Source organism: Oncorhynchus keta, chromosome 7 (genome assembly GCF_023373465.1).
Source record: "Oncorhynchus keta strain PuntledgeMale-10-30-2019 chromosome 7, Oket_V2, whole genome shotgun sequence".
Classification (NCBI taxonomy): domain Eukaryota; kingdom Metazoa; phylum Chordata; class Actinopteri; order Salmoniformes; family Salmonidae; genus Oncorhynchus; species Oncorhynchus keta.
Window position 1 is genome coordinate 36,066,853 of NC_068427.1, and position 16,241 is coordinate 36,083,093.

Genomic DNA, 16,241 nt, shown 5'->3' on the forward strand with positions numbered 1-16,241 from the left:
CTATGAGCTCAGCCAATTAAAAAGTTATGCATAATTTAGCCAGTCCTTTGGCAGTGGGATCAAATTGAGTATGATTTTTGCAGTTAGTTCTTGTGAATTTCCTCAGGCAGATTTTTTTTAAAGAAAAAATGTAACCTGATTCTATCGTCCATCACCATCACCAAAAACCTACATTTTATCCTTGCTTCTTTTATTCAAATGGCACACATAGTTGGAGTTAATTGCTTAAAGCTACAATATGCAACTTTTTCTGGTGACCCGACCAAATTCACATAGAAATGTGAGTTATAGCAAGTCTAACAAGCAATAGATGTCTTCTATAAGCGCTATTTCCATGCTTCCCATTCTTAAATTTAGTTTTTTCATCTTTTACTTTCAATTTTCTACAACAACTGAAAATACAATACAATACACAAAAATTCCCCCCAAAAATTAAAATAAATGAGGAAATATCAGAATGAGCCATGTCAGAGAATGGCTAAATATCACGTTCCAAATGTGCAAAGGCCAACAAACACTCCATTACTTCTCCACAAAAACAATGGGTGCCTTATCCTATCCCTGACTATTCGGGTTCCGAGTGGCGCAGCGGTCTAAGGCACTGCATTGCAGTGCTTGGGGCGTCACTATAGTCCCGGGCTCGATCCCAGGCTGTACAGCAGTAAACAAATGGCTCAGTGTCGTCCGGGGTAGGGTTTGGCCGGGGTAGGCCATCATTGTAGGTAAGAACTTGTTCTTAACCGACTTGCCTAGTTAAATAAAAGGTAAAAAAATAAAATAACAATAATAAAAAAATGTGGTCTGGGATTGAAATATCATTACAGAGAAGCACCAGGGATATTCTGGAATCCATTCTATTCTAAGAGCAGGTAGAGTACATCTCCTTCATCCTCTATGAAATGACTTCATCACTCCTCCAATTAAAAGATAGCAGTGAAGTATGGCAGACGTAGAGCCGCGACAGCGTAATTGTCCTGTGTGTAATTGCTGGCTGCCATTAGGGAGCTGGGTGAAGAGTGGATGGAGGGAGTGAGGGAAGCTTGCATTTAAGCCTGAGGGCACAGGAGAAAGAGAGGAGACTTGAGCTGTGCTATACGCTGACACACAGGGACACCTGTAAGACCAAAATCCCCTCTTTTGCTTAACAGGTCTATTTTAATTGCCACTAGCCCTGTCAATCACTCACTGACAGGGTTTTGCTTTCTGCTCCACACCTGTAGAGAACTATCATTGTACCATGGAACAGTCTTGAAGACTCTCTATCATGCACTAGCCAAAGAGCCACAGAGGTGACTTATATAGCCTAAAGAGCTCAACGATACAGTACATGTAGGAAAGTGTCATTAAATAGTGTTTTCATGTTACAGATGTAGGATCTTCATTTCCGCCAGATTTATACAGCAGGAAAATAATCCTGTAGCAACAGTAAATGTGAATTATTATGTGGATTATAATTAATTGACATTTTTGTAGGGGTTGATATATTTTTTTCAAGTCTGAAATGTAAAAGGTGGAAAACCTCAAATACACTACACGTTTGAAATGTCCTGCATTGCAGGAAGATATTCTGCAACAGGGTGATCAAATTAAAATCATATGTCAACAAAAAAATAACATATAGACTTATCTGTCACTAATGTGAACAAAATTGGAAACACATTTCTCTTGTCAGTTATCAAGAGTTAGCAGGCTAATTATCTGTAGATTAAATGTTGCTTCAGGATTACTGGGATTAGAAGATCACTGTGGGTGGTGTCAACTGAAGGGATGAGACATGACGAACAGAATGATGAGGGTCAGAAGGACAGGGAGGTTTGGGTGGAGGGAAGAATTCATCCTCTTTCATTTATATTCATGCATCCCAAATGAAACCCTATTCCCTATTTGGTGCACTTCTTTTGACCAGAACCCATTGGGATCTGCTAAATATTTTTTGCACTATATTTGGGGCACATCCTATGTGAGATTATAGGAGGCTGGAGCGAGGCAAGAATTGTATGCATTAAGTCATCTTGACTCTGTTCTACTTCTCAATCAGTGTCTATATGTCCACCTTCACTCTGCCTGACTCCTGCTCTCATGCTCATTCCTCGCATCATTGAGGAACAGCATCAATTCTATTTTCTCTCACACAATTGTACTATCCTTCGAGATAGATGTACTCATCCTTCAAATCAAACATAGTTCAAGTTTTTGGGTCAAAAACCCATTGCAATGTCATACTGAAATTCATCACAGGCCGAAAAAAGTTTCTGCATTTCATTGGTCTTATAAACGTTTAATGAAGCACTATGCAGAAATAGCTCCGCCATTTCCTGGTTGCTAAAATTCTAATACTTCGCCTAATTTCGGTTTGTATAAAAAAAAAACGAATATAGTGGAGAGAATCATTGTACCATCTAAACCGTTGTGAAATATATTTTCCGTAACAAAAAGATTGTTGCTTCAGCTGTTTGAAGCTGGTGTACAAAACCGAAAGTAAAAGATGCAAAAATGAAACTTAAGGATGGGGTGCATATAAATAGTGCATATAGATGAAATCTACCATTAGACTTGTTTTCAATGCAAATGACAGATCTATGACACATATTTCTATGTGAATTTGGTCAGGTCCCCCCAAAAGCTACATTTTGCAGCTTTAAGGAAATACATATCTTAAATCACAACCAAAGCAAATACAAATAATAAGCACCATGAACAGTGTCTATTTCACCTAGCCTGTCACACAGGGAGATAAAATTAGTTGACTAACTTCGTTGTTCAAATGCATCAGTGGCCTTTGTTATTTGAAATCAATCACTACAGTTGTCATCTGTAGCCTCCTTCACTTCGAATTTCATCAATCTCACTCATCTGTTTAACAAAACTAATCTGACATTCACATATTTTTGCATCTATGTGCTGATGGTTCCAACCTATTAATTTGATGCTATGCTGATGTCTTTTATACTGACCATCACAAATTGGCATCACAAAAAAAGTAATTTCTTAAGTTGAACTGGGACTGCAAAAACAAACTGGAGCAGTAGAGTTGTGTGGGAATTATAATTAACACTTTTGTCACTATTTTGCTCTCTCCCTTACTGAAAGGGGAGATAATCACACAGTGGGTAATTGAGCTGCCTGCCTGACCATCGCCATCTTGCACCCCTACATACACACAAACATCTGTCGTGCCTCAACTACGCAATAAACAAACCATTTACTATCAAAGACATTGTCCCAATGTGTGGCAATGATGTTGAAAGTACACAGTAGGCTTGTGCGATATACCATATATTTCACATGTGCCTTAAACTGGGGGGACAGGGGGAGCTACACCACAGCTTATAACTATAAATCAACTATCTAAGATGTGCAAAATAAATTATCTCCAGCTCAGGGCTCCGGCTATTCATTTGGTTTGCTAACTTGTTAGTTAAGTGGCTAGCTTGCAAGATCAAGCTTTTGGTTACAACAGAGGCAATCAATCCTCTCCTGGATCAAGATCCCTGCTGCCTAATATTTTGTTGTGGTTGTTCTTATTTTTGGGAAAAAATAGCGGCCCTTGTGTGCATTGCCAGTAATACCGGATATCCCGGTATGGTACAGGAACGGTATAAAAGGTATGAAAATCTGGATACTGCCCAGACCCAGTACACAGGTTGAGTGGGAGAGAAAGGGCCAGAATGAGAGAGCTGCACAAAGAAGCCTCAGGGTTGCCCATGCTACACAACGTTCACTAACAGCCGGCTGTCAAATCTCTTTGGGTAAATGCTGATTCTCTTCCCACTTTATTCTAACATGGTGTTGGGTAAAGTATGGCTCTCTTACCGAGACAAAGGTTGTCTTTGAGAGACTGAACAAACGGAATGGTTATTTGAAGAAGGAAAGAAAACAAATGACACAGCTACAGTGGGCCGACCTTTTACAACTCTTCATCATTGTGAGCTTTAAAGGTTTAATTTGTGGCAGAGAAGCTAAAAATAGTCACATAAGGGAAGAAAAGAGAACAAGAGGTCCCAGAACAAAGAAGATATAACATTAGACCCAGATGTCCCAGAACAAAGAAGATATAACATCAGACCAACAGGTCCCAGGACAAAGAAAATATCAGATTAGAGCAAGAGTTCCCGAAACAAAGAATGTACACTGAGAGAACAAAACATTAAGAACACCTGCTCTTTCCATGACATAGACTGACCAGCTATGATCCCTTATTATTGCTGTAATTTCAAATCAGTGTATATGAAGGGTAGGTGAACTTCATTCAGCAGCACTAGCGCAGAGGAGGCAAAGTGTTCCCATTTTGAACCATTTCATGTGTCTGAAGGTAGAACTCAGACTACCTGGCAGGCCCAGAGAGCTAAACAAGTGTACCTATAAGCATACCACTGGCCAATCAGATAGCTCAGATCACAGAGGCTGCACAGTTTCCTCGAGCCATAGACTGTAAAAAGAAGCCTCGAACGTACAGAAGATTTGTCACTGTGCGATTACAAAACTTTTAAAACCATAACGATAAAGAGAATCAATGAATATAGCTATGAGCTGATGTTTTTATGTGTAAATTCATGTTTAAATTGCTATTCAAAACCTTGTCAGCTATATAAGCTTCATGCGCCACCAGTACAGTAGCATCAGTGGAAGTGTTCCGATAAGATTGCATTGTTATTATTAGCGGCGTGTCTATTTTTATATTTTGGAATATTTAACTTTCTATTGTCCATAGGAGTAACAACAGAAATAATGCAATGCGACTTGAGTTTCGCCATAAGCTGGAACGTTTCGCCATAAGCCCCTTTTCTCAGTGGAGGGAAGGCGGGTTGGAGGTACAGTGAGAGGCAGACTGACCATTACATGCAGTCCATCAGTCCATTAAACAAAACAAAAATTATGCTCACTTTGCTGTTCCTCACAACAAATGATATTTTACCAGTGTTATCATATAGCTAAATGTTTTGAATATAATTGCAAAATTATCTGAGAAGAACAACATTGGCAGGGCAATTCAATAAGTAAGACAGCTCCAAAACGCAGGTGTTTCAGCCGAGCTCCATGCTTTCTGTGGTGGGGCAGCCAGTGTAAAATAAGAAGCATAGGGGTTGGTAATGTTCTTTACTTGCGCCGTGATTGGGGCAGCAGAGGCGACAGGGTAGCCTAGTGGTTAGAAAGTTGGGCTAATAACTAGAAGGTTGCAAGTTCAAATCCCTGAGATGACTGTCATTCTGCCCCTGAACAGGCAGTTAACCCACTGTTCCTAGGCTGTCATTGAAAATAAGAATTTGTTCTTGAGACTCTAAGGTTCTGATGATAGCCAGGTGTAGCAGTGGTAGGGTGCTTGGACTGTTGTTGGGACAGCTTTATGTAGGACCTAACAGTTTGTGGGAACTGTTTGTCATTGTTATAGTGCAATTAATGTACTGTTTTGTTGTGTTGTGTCTTTGCTGGCATGCCCCACCAAGATTTACGTCCTAAAATCGCCACTGCCAATATGCAGTGATAATGTATTGGGCCTATAGCCTACTGCACAAAACTCATTGCTAAATAACTGTTTTAATTGGTTAACGTTGCATAGGCTTACATTTTTTAAGTCATGTTTAAATAAAATTGGAGCGGTAAATCTCGGCTTGCATTTTGACTCAGAAAGTGATCTTGAATCAGAAAAGGTTGGGGACCGTGAACTAGCCTGTTCTGAGCCCTCAGAGTTCTAGTTTCAGTGAGCTCTGGACAGACAGCTGTTTTTGCGCAGGAGAAAAGTGTTCAGGTATTTCATGATGTTTCCACTGGATATATTGTATGGGATCCAGATATTTTGCTCTTTCACAGCTTGATGATTATCAAGGGGGAGATATTTTTTCAAATTCGGCCTAACGTGTGGAACTATGAGGGTATCATTCAAAATTTAATAAAAAACGGACTTTGTTGACTTACTGTGTGAGGTGACGAAAAATGACTGAGAAGGTCTCCTTATGAGTGGTGGACGTGGTGAATTAAGACAATCCAAAACCAAACATCCTTAAATGGGCACTTTCCTTTATTTGTGTGCAGCAGGCTACTTCTATGCATGCTCAGGTGTGCACGCTCCCTCAACATTAATAACAAGACAGACAAACTAGACTCATGCTAATTGCTCACATAGAGCACTCCAAACAAAAGACAATGAAAAAATTGACAAGTCGTAAATGATGGTTATGAAATAAAGCAAAACCTTTTTCTCACAAATGTAGCAGGTTGTGAACTCTGCAAATAACGTTTCCACTCTGAGAAGGAGAACAATAAAATGACTATAGGCCTAATTAGTAATACAATACATTAGCAGATGTTAATGTAACCACATTGTGGGGATTAACTGTACATTTACTTCTTCTGACATATGTAATGGGGAATTTATAAAAATAAACAATCAAAGGGCATCAATTCACATGAAACAATGAATGCGCAAGACTTGGGAGCCAGCTGAGTACATTCTGGAGAGTTGAGTGCTGCATTCTGGAGAGAGATATGCCTATCTTCACAACACACCCCTTCCCTTCTTCTTGACTCAACTTTTAATTATACTCAAGACACAGTATCTTCACACATATTTCAGATGCTTTTCACTGACAGCCTCAATTCAATAATCAGCGAAGCTTTTTGCCACGCACGCTGCCTATAATTTCTTCCTCATATGCCATTTCTCTTCTGTCTATTTCTTTTCATATCAACTTTCTTTCATTGTCCAAAAGCCAAAGGCACAATCCTAGTCATATTAGCAACCCGTCCTAGTTGTTGCATCTTTAGATTCACCCTATTTCCATGTTTGTAACTGAGATATACGTCTCTGTCATAGAATGGTGTTTTTCGCAAATTGCATTTTGGCAAATTTTCGAAAATTATATTTTATTGGCTGCCTCATTACAGGATTTGCATGCACAACATTTTCCTTTTCCAATATATATACTGGCTGCATAATTCTTGGGACAGTGAAGCTTTTTAAAAATATTTTGGCTCTATACAGTGCCTTGCAAAAGTATTCATCCCCTTTGGCATTTTTCCTATTTTGTTGCATTACAGCATGTAATTGAAATGGATTTTTATTTGGATTTCATGTATTGGACAAAATAGTCCAAGTTGGTGAGGTGAAATGAACAAAAATAACTTGTTTCAAATAATTAAACGGGAAAAAAAAATTGAAAACTGGTGTGTGCATACATTGGGGCAAAAAAGTATTTAGTCAGCCACCAATTGTGCAACTTCTCCCACTTAAAAAGATGAGAGAGGCCTGTAATTTTCATCATAGGTACACTTGAACTATGACAGACAAAATGAGAAAAAAAAAATCCAGAAAATCACATTGTAGAACTTTTTACTACTTCAAAACACAAGTGAATTTGTACCAATAACTTTGCTCCCCTAAAAATGGAGGGACTATGTATAACAAATGCTGTAATTTCTAAATGTTTCTCCCAATATGGATGAAAATTCCTCAAATTTAAGCTGACAGTCTCATAGAATTTAAACTTCAACCTCATAGTCATTGTTCAATTTCAAATCCAAACGTTGAGTATAGCGCCCAAAAGAAGAAAAAAAGCTTCACTGTCCCAATAATTACAGAGGACACTGTAGTAGCTGTGTATATACAGTGCCTTTGAAAAGTATTGAGTCCTTGACTTTTTTCATATTTTTTTACATTACAGCCTTATTCTAAAATGTATTAGTTTTTTTCCTTATCAATCCAGACACAATGTTTGCAAATGTATTAAAAATAAAAACCATAAATATCACATTTATGTAAGTATTCAGACCCTTTACTCAGTACTTTGTTGAAGCACCTTTGGCAGCGATTACAGCATTGAGTCTTCTTGGGTGTGATGCTACAAGCTTGACACACCTGTATTTGGGGAGTTTCTCCCATTCTTCTCTGAAGATCCTCTCAAGCTCTGTCAGGTTGGATGTGGAGTGTTACTGTACAGCTGTTTTCAGGTCTCTCCAGAGATGTTCGATCAGGTTCGGGCTCTGGCTCTGGCTGGGTCACTCAAGGACATTCAGAGACTTTTCTCAATACCACTCCTGCATTGTCTTGGCTGTGTGCTTAGGGTCACTGTCCTGTTGGAAGATGACCCTTCGCCCCATTCTGATGTCCTGATCCGCTCTGGAGCAGGTTTTCATCAAGGGTCTCTCTGTACTTTGCTCCGTTCATCTTTGCCTCGATCCAGACTAGTCCCTGCCGCTGAAAAACATCCCCACAACATGATGCTGTCACCACCATGCTTCACCGTAGGGATGGTGCCAGGTTTCCATTGGAAACAGGATGCACCTAAGCTCAATTTAGAGTCTCATAGCAAAGGTTCTGACTACTTATTTAAATAAAACATTTCTGTTTCACATTTAGAATACATTTGCACCCGTTTTCACTTTGTCAATATGGGCTATTGTGTGTAGATTGCTGAGGATTTGTTTTAATTTAATCCATATTAGAATAAGGCTGTAACTTGTGGAAAAACCCAGGGGTCTTTCAGAAGGCACTGTGCACACACACAATAAACCTCAGAATCAGGAGGGTATTCATTATGTTTGCAAAGAGAAATGGTCAAAATGCCTAGGCAACCAGAACAATATAATCAGTAGGATGAGTTGAGGCTTCCCCCACAGTGTCTTCTCCCACAAAACATAAACATGTAAATGCCCACCTAGCAAACAAATAAAATAATGTAAGTCATGTGTTGTGTTCTCTGACTAAGTTCTTAAACTGTGTATAATGGAATGGTAGGAGGACAGATGGAATTGTAACAATGGGAATGTGTATGTCAGTTGTACCTGCCTCGTTCTTTTCTTAAAAGTCACAATCTACCTCACTTTGTGCCAAGCTAATGATGTCTGACAGACTGACAGGGCTTCTCCTCAGAGACTTTTCCAAAAAACATCCCAGAATATTGATCAACAGCTCTAAATAGCATTGCAACTGACCGATGCATATTTTATTAGTTTGCACCAAACAAAACAGATGCAGACCAATCTAATTTCCAAGCGTTTACCCTCCCTGCCGAAATTGAAATGTCTCGCAGTAGTGATTACACAAGTGTTGCACAAACAGAGGGTAGAAAAACATCATGTGACAGTAAAGCTCTCTACAGTGTGTGTGTGTACACGTGTGCACCTGAGAGAGAAAGTATGTGTGTGTGTACACGTGTGCACCTGAGAGAGAAAGTGTGTGTGTGTGTACACGTGTGCACCTGAGAGAGAAAGTGTGTGTGTGTGTGTACACGTGTGCACCTGAGAGAGAAAGTGTGTGTGTACATGTGTGCACCTGAGAGAGAAAGTGTGTGTGTGTGTGTACACGCGTGCACCTGAGAGAGAAAGTGTGTGTGTGTGTATACACGTGTGCACCTGAGAGAGAAAGTGTGTGTGTGTGTGTGCACCTGAGAGAGAAAGTGTGTGTGTGTGTGTGCACCTGAGAGAGAAAGTGTGTGTGTGTGTGTACACGTGTGCACCTGAGAGAGAAAGTGTGTGTGTGTGTGTACACGTGTGCACCTGAGAGAGAAAGTGTGTGTGTGTGTGTACACGTGTGCACCTGAGAGAGAAAGTGTGTGTGTACATGTGTGCACCTGAGAGAGAAAGTGTGTGTGTGTGTGTACACGCGTGCACCTGAGAGAGAAAGTGTGTGTGTGTGTGTGTGTGTGTGTGTACACGTGTGCACCTGAGAGAGAAAGTGTGTGTGTGTGTGTGTACACGTGTGCACCTGAGAGAGAAAGTGTGTGTGTGTGTACACGTGTGCACCTGAGAGAGAAAGTGTGTGTGTGTGTGTGTGTGTGTACACGTGTGCACCTGAGAGAGAAAGTGTGTGTGTGTGTGTGTACACGTGTGCACCTGAGAGAGAAAGTGTGTGTGTGTGTGTGTGTACACGTGTGCACCTGAGAGAGAAAGTGTGTGTGTGTGTGTACACGTGTGCACCTGAGAGAGAGAAAGTGTGTGTGTGTACACGTGTGCACCTGAGAGAGAAAAGTGTGTGTGTGTACACGTGTGCACCTGAGAGAGAAAGTGTGTGTGTACATGTGTGCACCTGAGAGAGAAAGTGTGTGTGTGTGTGTACACGCGTGCACCTGAGAGAGAAAGTGTGTGTGTGTGTGTATACACGTGTGCACCTGAGAGAGAAAGTGTGTGTGTGTGTGTGTGTGTGTACACGTGTGCACCTGAGAGAGAAAGTGTGTGTGTGTGTGTGTGTGTGTACACGTGTGCACCTGAGAGAGAAAGTGTGTGTGTGTGTGTGTGTGTACACGTGTGCACCTGAGAGAGAAAGTGTGTGTGTGTGTACACGTGTGCACCTGAGAGAGAAAGTGTGTGTGTACACGTGTGCACCTGAGAGAGAAAGTGTGTGTGTGTGTGTACACGTGTGCACCTGAGAGAGAAGGTGTGTGTGTGTGTACACGTGTGCACCTGAGAGAGAAAGTGTGTGTGTGTGTGTGTGTACACGTGTGCACCTGAGAGAGAAAGTGTGTGTGTGTGTGTACACGTGTGCACCTGAGAGAGAGAAAGTGTGTGTGTGTACACGTGTGCACCTGAGAGAGAAAGTGTGTGTGTGTGTGTACACGTGTGCACCTGAGAGAGAAGGTGTGTGTGTGTGTACACGTGTGCACCTGAGAGAGAAAGTGTGTGTGTGTGTGTGTGTACACGTGTGCACCTGAGAGAGAAGGTGTGTGTGTGTGTACACGTGTGCACCTGAGAGAGAAAGTGTGTGTGTGTGTGTACACGTGTGCACCTGAGAGAGAAAGTGTGTGTGTGTGTGTGTGTACACGTGTGCACCTGAGAGAGAAAGTGTGTGTGTGTGTCTGTACATGTGTGCACCTGAGAGAGAAAGTGTGTGTGTGCGTGCTTGTGTGAGAGAAAGTGTGTGTGTGATGGGATATGTCATAGCTTTAAAGAAAAAAATCACAGAGAAGTAACTGGTTTAATTATCCTGAACACGCTGGGGCCCCTGAGATTTTCTCCTTTAACAATGATCGGAGAAAGTACCTGGAGTCCAGCTATACAGAATAGGAAAAACAAACAATATCACATCCATCTATGCAAGCTTATGTCCTGCTTGTGACATGATCAGAGAAATGTGGAATAGAGAGTGTAGTAATATCAGATAGATTAGAAGAAAAAAAAAGGCCCATCTTTGGGTCTGTATTTAAGAATTTTCCCAGACAAGCATTCCATTCCCATAGCAACCTTCGGTAATGCCAGCATACAGTAAAAAAGGTATCTAAAAAACAATACTGCTTTTGTTCTGAGTTTAGGAAAGCTGACCACATCACTAACAGCAAACATGTATTGCTTTCTTGAATTCAATACTTCAATACTTCAGGAAAGTCACTCCAGTGTGATTTCTGGGAGAATGGGACACTGGCTGCCTATTGATTGTTCATTATTAATTCAGCTTCAAGCTCACAGGAGCTGCAGCATCATTTCAGAAGCAGAGATGAGAAATGATAGAAGCCGGAGGAGTGAACTCCTGGCTTTGCTTTCTGACCGTCTGCTCTGCCCACCAATATCCACAGTAAAAGGATGGAGGCCACAGACACATTGATACATGGTCAAAGCACTGAATTCCCCTGGGATCCACATGCTCACAGTGAGTCCATGGACAAAATACCCCAAAAGTCGTTTTCAAAAGAGTTAAAAGTTTTAGCAATTTTACTCAAATTACCATAACTGTAAGCAATCCAACTAGTCCATAACACCTAGAGATGGGCAATATTGTTGTTACATGTATTTAAAAAAAGAAGAACGAGTAGGCAGCAAGTACATTGCAATTAATTGAGTGAAATATTAACAGAATATATTTACAAAAAACGTCATTGAAAATAAGAATTTGTTCTTAACTGACTTGCCTAGTTAAATAAAGTTAAAATAAACTAATCCTGACCTGGACACCATTATAATAGCCCATTATGAGCAATTAGCAGGACAATATACCAACACCTCTCTGTACTTTGATATTTTGTGGATGGGGGCTCCCGCAGTGCAAAATGTATTGATGCGGATTGGACATCCGTGCCGGCCACCACCGGGAGACCCATGAGGCGGCTTTTGGTTTTAATTTAGAATCCTCCAATCCTCTATATGTAATTATTGGCGGATAGTCATGTCATATTTTTCGATATACTGTAGGCCTACCGTAGGCGACATGAGTCTAACTAGTGTTGAGTAATGTGCTGTTAAAAGTGGTGTTGGTCTTATTTATTTAAAGAGCATATTGAAATTTGAAGCAATAGCCTATTTTAGCACTGTTTCACGCTACTCTGAGACAAGCATGGGGACTGGTCTTGATAAATCAATGAGATTTATATTTTGACTGAATCTCCATTTGGGTATTGGTTAAAATACAATTAGGATGTAGAAATGTTATGCTTGCACTTAGTGTAACCTTTCTTTAACTAGGCAAGTCAGTTAATTAAGAACAAATTCTTATTTACAAGGACTGCCTACTCTTTCCTCCCCTTTGGGGAATTGAACCCTGGTCTCCTGCGTGCCCGCACAACTTGTGGATTATTTAGCTAAATAGTCCAGTACTGTAGCCTACACCTGCCATATTTTCCATTCCATCCTAACGGAAACCCAGAGGGTTTTTCTTGGAATAGAAACACTGTAATATTAATCTAATTAATTAAGCAAGTACCAGTCAAAAGTTCGGACGCACCTACTCATTGCATGGTTTTTCTTATTATTACTATTTTCTACATCGTAGAATAAGAAGAATCTCAAATGTAAAATATATTTTGATTTGTTTATCAGTTTTTTGGTTACTACATGATTCCATATGTGTTACTTCATAGTGTAGATGTCTTCACTATTATTATACAATGTAGAAAATAGTAAAAATAAAGAAAAACTACTGAACGAGTATGTGTGTCCAAACTTTTGACTGGTATTGTATGTTTCAGTAAGATTAGATTTTTTTGCATTTGTAGCAATATTTATCAACTGTACTGCAGGGATGGAATGTACTGTAAGTTGCAGAAAATTGAGGTTGTGGTGGCAGCTGCAGAGAGATATTTGGGTGTGCTAGACTTGACATCAGAAGAGTTACAGGGTGTGTTAAGTCGTGGTTTCCCTTACTTTCAGGTTGTTGACCTGCAGTAGTACTAAACAGATTTCGATAGTGGAGAAGGGTGGTCTTATTTTTATTTTTTTGTGAGTGTAGTGTTAGATGGTAGGGTATTTGTACATGTATTTATTTTTTCAAGTAGTGTAAGGGAGTTAAAAATTCCAGTTTAGTAGGTGGAGGTAATGCAACATGTATTGGATGTCAACCAGCCGTTATACCTCTTCGAAAAAGCTGTAACACTTCGGACTGCCAGATGGTGAAGCATGATTCATCACTCCAGAGAACGCATTTTCACTGCTCTAGAGTCCAATGGCGGAGAGCTTTACACAACTCCAGCTGACACTTGTCATTGCGCATCGTGATCTTAGGCGTGTCTGCGGTTGCTTGGCCATGAAAACCCATTTCATTAATTAAGCTCCCAACAAACAGTTATTGTGCTGATGTTGATTCCAGATGCAGTTTGGAACTTGGTAGTGAGTCTTGCATTTTTACGCGTACGCTCTTCAGCACTCGATGGTCCCGTTCTGTGAGCTTGTGTGGCCTATCGCTTCGCGGCTGGTTGTTGCTCCTAGACTTTCCACTTCACAATAACAGCACTTACAGTTGACCAGGGCTGTTCTAGCATGACAGAAATTTGATTAACGGACTTGTTGGAGAGGTGGCATCCTATGATGGTGCCACGTTGAAAGTCACTGAGCTATAGCTCTTGAGTGGAATTTTCCTTTAACGCAATGTCAACCCCAAAAGTGATAAGAGAAAAGAGAGGGGAAACCGTGTGTAACTATTGTCTTAGGTCTCTTCGTCAACAGATCCATAAAGTGATATTACAGACTGTGATTAAATAATACTGATAAGAAAAAGCGACGGGGTCATCACTGTAAATTGTTGCTTTGTTCAAGGCCCAGGTTTAGTGGGTAATCTTTTACTCCCAATATACTGCACGGGCAAACAGAGCTGACAGACTAAACCTGGGGTTTCCAGGTAGGCTACAGCGGTGCATTGTTCTACATGATATTATAAGTGAATGATAGTCTTCCATTATAGAAGCCCAGAAAGAAATCATTAGAGAGAGGAGATCTTGAATACTGTATTGCATGTGTGAATACGTTACAGCAGAGTCCCACATGATTTATGAGCAGGAATAATCCCTAAAAGCAATAGCTCAGCACACATTAAGGTTCTATTGTTTCCAAAACTGTTGAGAGAGTCATGTTCCATTGTTTTGCCGAGTTGAGAAATTTCTGCTCATCTGACAGCACAAAAATGCTTTGCTTTTTGTTGTCACATGGAATAGTCAGTGTAGCATGCTTTACGTGCCTGCACTGCTTCATTTCAAAAGCATACTAACAATTGTGGACACAAAAAAACAGATTGGAAGTAAATGCTGCTAAAACCATACACATTATTATGAAGAATACATTCTCTTTTGTCACTAGACTCTCTTTTTTTGTTGTGAAAATGGCACACAAATCCCAAACACTGATGCTACCACACAGTGATAACATAGTAAAAATGACCAAACAACCAACTGAAGCAGTGATCTCCTACAGTCCCTCGTGAGCTGATTAAATTACAGTTGAACCTCCCGCCTCAACGCTGCCGACAACTACAGGGTTGAATGACCTCTGTGCCACACAGAAAATGGTGGGACATGAGCACAATGTAACCTGGGAGAGAGAGGTACTTCATCACTTTACGTGTGTCTGGAGATTAATGGTTGAAAATGTCACAGCGAATAAGGTCACGCACCAAGAGACCTGGGCTATGAACAGACCGAGACGTCTGAGGCTGTGGCTGAGAGCTCCGATCAGGTTAGCATGGTCCACTGAGGAGCCAAATGTGTCTTCCTCTGCCTCCCAAATTACACCCTATTCCCTTCATAGTGCACTCCTTTCGACCAGGGCCTATAGGGCTATGGTCAAAAGTAGTGCACGGTACAGCGAATAGAGTGCCATTTGAGTCGCATGCTCCCTCTTTCCCATTCTACCTCTCTGTAGCATGCCAGATGAGGGTGACACAGAAAGTGACAGGGACAGGGTAGTACTCTAACATGGAACATTAGAAATGATTAGGGTCCATTCACACCATTACATAAAGTAAAGTAGGAGAGAAAAGGTATATGGAAGCTGCTTATAATATAGCAGGGCAGACATCAAATTTTATTGGTCACATACATGTGATTAGCAGATGTTATTGCGGGTGTAGCGAAATGCCTGTGCCTCTATCTCAGAGAGTGCAGTACTATCTAACAAGTAATATCTATAAACATTACACAACATATACCCAATACAAACAAACCTAAGTAGGACGGAATTAAGACTATAAACATATAGACGAGCGATGTCAGAGCGGAATGGACTAAGAAACAGTAGAATAGTACAAAATACAGTATATACTTATGAGATAATAGAATACAATAGTTTAGAAAACATTATATATAGTACATACGAGATGAGTAATGCCAGATATGTAAACATTAAGTGACTAAGATACCGTAGAATATTATAGAATACAGTATATACAGTTGAAGTCGGAAGTTTACATACACCTTAGCCAAATACATTTAAACTCAGTTTTTTACAATTCCTGACATTTAATCCGAGTAAAAATGCCATGTCTTAGTTCAGTTAGGATCACCACTTTATTTTAAGAATGTGAAATGTCAGAATCAAAGTTGAGAGAATGGTTTATTTCAGCTTATATTTCTTTCATCACATTCCCATTGGATTAGAAGTTTGCATACACTCAATAGTTATTTGGTAGCATTGCCTTTAAATTGTTTACTTGGGTAAAATGTTTCGGGTAGCCTTCCACAAGCTTCCCACAAGAAGTTGGGTGAATTTTGGCCCATTCCTCCTGACAGAGCTTGTGTAACTGACTCAAGTTTGTAGGCCTCCTTGCTCACAAACGCTTTTTCAGTTCTGCCCACAGATTTTCTATATGATTGAGGTCAGGGCTTTCTGATGACAACTCCTACACCTTGACTTTGTTGTCCTTAAGCTATTTTGCCACAACTTTGAAAGAATGCTTGGGGTCATTGTCCATTTGGAAGACCCATTTGCGACACAGGCTTTAACTTCCTGACTGATGTCTTGAGCTGTTGCTTCAATATATACACTTAATTTTCCTACCTCATGATGCCATCTATTTTGTGAAGTGCACCAGTCCCTCCTGTAGCAAAGCACCACAC